Raw genomic sequence first — 6000 nt, 5'->3', positions numbered from 1 at the left:
GCTTAACTGATATTGCAGAAGGAACAGCCGCGTGGATGGATACAGTCAGCGCAAGGCCTTCATGAGGAAGTTAGACGGTTATCCCTGCGAGTAAATTACACTTAATTACGTAAGGTTTACTGGGTAAACAACTTTGAAGTCTTCATTACTGCTGATGCAATGTAGACACCACACACCTTTATCCTTTTGCGCGTTACTTTCTTTATCGCAATGAGAGATGGCGTGCGCAAGCTCGAGTTCAATTTTCAATTTGCGGTAGTTCATGCATGCCCATACATTCATAGGCCAAGTGATGCACGATCCGCAGCTGGGCGAGAAAACATCTTATAAGGGCCGTCTTCTAGACGTCACAAACAACACGTCTTTAAAACGTCGAAAATGGTTTACAATCGAACAAACGTCTTGAAACATACGTTCCAGACCAAAATTATCCTAAAAATGCGTTTTCTAGAGCTTATCAAAAAAGGATATAATCCCGATATTCTGTGACGTTTTTTGAATCGTCGAAACAGGTTTAGAATCCGTTTTATCCCATTTATTCCTAAAGAACGTTTTCTAGACCATGTGTGCTGCCTGAGTGATACACAGTTGAAACAGAAATAAGCGCTTCTGGTTCAAACGCCGCCCTTAATTTATGTCAGCTATTGGCGAGTAGCATCATTCAACGCGCAAGCGGAGGACAAAAGTGCCCCAATAAGAGCGCGCACACCACCCGCGCGATACCTTTTGCAGCCGCCGGTCGGTGGTGGCGCCGATCGTCCCCAACACGCTCCAATGCTCCTCTTAAGAGTGTACCGCTGTGTACATGAAAAGTGGTCATTGGTTGATCCCACATGATCAAGAATCGTAGTCGTGCGGTTTCTTGGGAAGAAAGCCCACTGTTTGCAGGCAGCGCTGTTGTATCTCGTTCAGGCGAGGACATGTGCGCAATAGGTGTTCGATTGTAGGTGCGTATGCTCGGGATAAGAAATATGAACAGGTATCCATAATGGTTCCATGGAAATGTTTCGGCAGGGTAACAGAGTAAGTGCCCCCCACCCCCCCCCCCCCCCCCCCCCGTGGAGTCTTCGCAAGGCTGTCACTGCCTGGAAGGTAAGGCTGCCTGAATGGCGCGAACCACATGGTGGAGTTAAAACGCATGTGCTGCGGCGCAGAATATCCTTGTGGTGGAAAAAATGATCGCGGGGGTAACTTGGGAAACGTGCTCCTAAAGTAGATGGTAGCTCACAGTGAACGACAATTTCATTTTATTGAAAATGCGACCACCGTTATTATACTTGATGCCAGCTGTCTTCCGGTTCAGCCTCAATACAATCTCCTATGTTTTTGTGGGCCAAGTAGCCGCGTTTATATATGGTTCCCCAGGAGAATGATTTCAATGGACACGTTCAAGCTTGAATAAGTGAATTACTCTGCATCCAGGAGAAAAAAAGTATGTTTAATGCTCTATACTAGAAAACAAAGAGGACATTTCAAAGAGATATTGACATATTTGACATTTAACCCTAAATATATTTAGGATATCTGCGTGTCACTTGAACTTTGGGTTTTATGTACGCTGAAACGGGAGGACGTGATCGAACCTCTACATACTACGCTGTTGGCGACATTTCAAAATACCGGGAATGAAAATCCACCGGAGTTTATAGTTTATGAATATAAAAGGGTCAGAAATCACCCGTCATTACGTCTCCATCCATTGGCGCCGCAGGAAGGTACCTCCCAGCAGCAAGAAAGGCCCGTTTCGGTAAATCCTCTTTTTCTACGTAGCAGCCCCTAAACCTTGTCTTTGATTTATCAGTGAAATACATTATTCCTTCCTTGAATAGCTCACTATACTCGAAGGTCAGATCAACGTAAAGGCCTTGTAGCCGCCGCGGCTCGTAAACACATATTTTTTTTTTTACTTTAGACGTCTAAAGCGTTCTCTGAGCTACCAGTAAGTACGTATATACTACTTGCTGGAGTATTGTTTTTCATGAGGTTATACGGAGCAACTTATAGCATATCGCATGCACGTACTGAGCCCCTTGATATTTCCATCTTTAATTCCTAGGAGCTACCAATGTCTAGACGCGCAAAACGGCGCCGGCGGCTTAATCACGGAAACTTATGTTACCGTTATCTTACGAATTCAGAAAACTGTCTATTTCTTGAAACTGAGCTCCAGAGAATCGCAGTATACAGCGCGGTACATTGATCGCTTCTTCAAGGTTACCGTTTATGCATGAAGTTTATTGGTTCGTTTTGGAGCTGCATGGAGCTGCTCTCACACGTCTATTAAAGATCACCCTGCTTGAAGGAAGAGACAGAAGAAATGAAGCGCACTTGCAGTTTGCGAGTGCACCCCATCGTGGACTTCACACGTTCACCCCTTCACAAATTGTCCGGTTTTGTGCACAAAGTGCTCTCTCCCATCGTGGGGAGAGCTTTTACGCAGGTTCATCGCTCCTTAGTCTTCGTCGAGAAAGTGTGGAACTGCACACTGGACGACGACGACATGCCAGTCTCCTTGGATGTCCAAGCCTTATACAAAAGTACCCAGACGGACTTCGCTTTGAAAGCATGCACCGCGGCTCTCGAAGCGGACAGAACTCTTGCCGAGTGGTGCCCTATTGATGTACCGGACCTTCGAAGGCTTTTGAAGTTTTGTTTTGACAATACGTACTTCGTCTTCGAGGGCACATTTTACAGGCAGGTGCAGGAAACAGCGATGGGGACCGCTGTATCAGTTACAGCCGCCAATTTACCGATCTAATTGATTGAAAAACGTGCCCTAAATTTCTCTACCTCGAAGCCAAAAGTTTTTCTTCCTTACGTTGACGATTGCTTCAGCATAATTAAGAGGGAGACTCTCCCAGCCTTCACGAATCATCTGAATAACATGAATCCAGCTATCAAGTTCACTGTCCAGGAAGAACATCACGGCCAACTTCCTTCCTTCACGTACTGGACAAGCGCAACAATCATGCAATGTTGTTTTGCGTGCATAGAAAAGCCACCCACACTGGCCGTTATTTGAATTTTAATTCCGTGCTCCCTGCCTCCCACAAACGGTCACTTGTTTCTTTACTTATGCTTCGAGCAAACCGGATCTATCAAACCGAAAAGGTACTTCGGCTGACGTAATGAAGGCGCATGAGGACCTTACTTCTAGTAGGTATCCGGATTCGTTTATTCGCTCTGTTGAAAACAGACCGTCATGCTGTGCACGTCATCTTGACGCACCTCCGAAAAAAAGCGAGCACCGGTACCATATGCATCCGGAGTCAGCTAATCTTTGGCCCGGGTATGGAGCAGATACAACGCGCAAATCGCTCATGTTCCAGCAAACAGGCTAATGCACTCGCTGGTGAATGTGAAAGAAAAATTGGCAAAAGAAGAGTATCCCGGAGTGGTATACAACATCCCTGGCGCCGGATGCGATCATGTTTACCTGGGCGAGACGGTAAATTTCGAGCACAGATTGAAACACCGCTAAGACGTCAAGAAAAAGTACGCTGCGTCTATTCCATTGGCGGAACACGCACAATCTACTGGCCACATAATCGATTGGCACACCGCCAGCACCACTGAAAAAGAAAGAAAATTATCTTCGCGCCATTACCTGGAATCCTTGATAATACAGACGACCGAGCGAGGGAAACTTTCCTCCCGTGTATGCGAGATCCTTGTGGCACCTATTGAAACGTAACGGGCTCTACACTCCTTTGTGGACAAGGCTCCCGTGCGGCAGCCGAACCGTCTTGTTTGTTGTTAAAGTATTTTGTTGTGGTCGGCGTTTATTCCTTTTCCACAAAGCCTCCTCCCGACCTGACGGGATTCTGTCAAACCCTGCATTTTAACGCAAGAAATGTTTCCAAAATTACTTCGAACATATAGGCATCTTGCAAGGCAACACTGCATAGAAGCGAAACGGACGCACGCTCAGGTAAAGATGCAGGTTTGAAGGCATGAGAAATAATTCAACAGGAAAGATCACTAGAAGCGACGTTTGGACAAGATGGCTCGTCGTCGTGAACTCGCAACTCCCTCACAAATGCAACTCCTGTTTTCAAAACACTGGCTCTAAGGACATTCCCTGCTCAGTATGTCATGATTGCAACAATGACATTATATCAGTAATAACTTACATTAAGGTAACGGATTAAAGTGACCATGGCATGATGAAAAAAAGCGCATACGGTGTGAAATGATTCTCTGTGGATTGTTGATAGTGCTCAACTCCTCTAGATTTTAAGATATGCTGCACTGTGTAGTGAGTTATTAACCAGGCAATAGTTTCATTCCATCTTGAACGTGTACACAGCGCGAAAAAACGAGGACGAGGAAAGCAACGAAAGATCCGGACGCTCTTTGCTCACCCTCGTTTCTTCGCGCTGTTCAATCGTTTAAGATGAGAGCACACCAACTTGAGCAATAACCTTCTGGTGCAATTGTTTCATTCTTAGCAACATTCAATAACTAACGCTGTTGCCGTAATTTGCCCTTTATGTTTCATATATACCTTCGGTTAAAACTTACTCATTTGCAATATTGGCACACTGTTTAGATATGCCGCAGCAGAGGGGAAACGTTAATCTCATACAACTTCATTTTCACTGCACCATCCTCTTTTAGGTGGCACTACTTTTTTTTTTGGATGGGTGAACTTATAAAGTCATAATAAGATCTGATAAGCAGATAGGTATAGGAGCCAGTAATGAAGATTACGTTCTCATTCCTGATATTATTTCTCCTTTCTGCCATGTGTTGTGAGGGTGGCCAAACACGTAAGTTCATCTTTCAGATGAATGGAACTTCTCTTACCTGTGCTGTGCGTTCTTGCTTCCAATTTGGCCATGTGGCTGTGTGTACGGGAAGTGCTAGCTTTTTACGGCGCAGGGTGTCATGAGATCATAACGACAACCGGTTTTGGTGGCGTAGTTGTCTGCCGCCGCCGCCTTCGATTTCTGTAACCGCTATCGCGTAAAATGAGAAAAAACAGGATCAAGAGGATGAGGATAGGAAGGAAAGACAAGGAGGTCAAACAGACGCGCAACGAATTTGCTACCATCCAATAGGGAAAAAATTAAAAGAAAGAAAGAAGAACTAAGGCAACGCTAGCGGTGAGGAACGTGTGCAATTGTTGGTGTCAGGCGTACAAGCAATTGGTTAGCCCGGTCGATTTAAAAAAAAATGGGTCAGCTACGCACTAGTGGTGCAAGAACTGTGGAAACAGCGGACATGGTGGCCTTATCCTTCACCTTTCGTTCATCCTTACTTTCCTTTCCCACCCACTTATTATACTGTGGTATACATGGCTATGCTATGCTTTACCTTCTCCCCTGCTCCTCAATATCACTTTCTTTTCCCACTCCCTTGCTATATACTTTGGTATGCTATGCTTTCTTCCTCTTTGTTTTTGTGTTTTATTCTTTTGATATGGTCCCCACAAATGCATCTTCTGGTACCGTGCGTGAATAGCCTAGTGTAAAAAGGGAGAGGGATCGACAGGAAAAAAAAAGGAAAGGCCATACTGGGACTAATGAGGACGCTCTAAACCTCCTTCATTTGCAAAAGAAGCTCTACACGATCTAACCAACCAGGATCATCTTCAAGAAGTTTTTGTTCTTCAACAAAACGGGTTACGCTTTCTTTGAAGTATTGACGCGCCGGACGGGCGTCCGCATCAGCGTGCCGTATGGCCATCCTGCACTTCCATATGCTGTGGAGTGTAATCAACATTATCAGATCAAAAGGTGTCCCGTCATCACTTTCAACAGAGAGATATCGAATTCCAGGGGGGTCTAAGGGGAAATCTTTTTTGATGGTACGCTGCAGTACGTCCCATAAAAACACAGCGTCCCAGCAGTCGAGGAACATGTGGTCTATTGTTTCTACTTTTCTGCATATTAAGCAATCGGTTCCCCATGGCACAAACATGCCTTTTTCCTCCAGCCAAGGTTTGACAGGAAGTGTACCGGAATGTAGTTGAAAGAAGAATGTTTTCATTCCTGC

General features: G+C 45.1%; 1 long non-coding RNA gene across 1 annotated transcript in view; it reads left to right on the top strand.

The window, feature by feature from the left end:
* The first annotated feature begins 1694 nt into the window (after nt 1–1694).
* LOC119390393 (uncharacterized) overlaps nt 1695–6000 on the top strand; it is a 45923-nt gene continuing 41617 nt past the window's right edge. The window contains exons 1-2 of the long non-coding RNA XR_005183302.2: nt 1695–1747; nt 4621–4772. This is a non-coding gene — a long non-coding RNA (uncharacterized LOC119390393). The remainder of the gene's footprint in view (nt 1748–4620; nt 4773–6000) is intronic.

Source organism: Rhipicephalus sanguineus, chromosome 4 (genome assembly GCF_013339695.2).
Source record: "Rhipicephalus sanguineus isolate Rsan-2018 chromosome 4, BIME_Rsan_1.4, whole genome shotgun sequence".
Lineage (NCBI taxonomy): Eukaryota > Metazoa > Arthropoda > Arachnida > Ixodida > Ixodidae > Rhipicephalus > Rhipicephalus sanguineus.
Note: the sequence above shows the minus strand (reverse complement) of the source record. Positions and strands in the feature narration are given on the sequence as shown.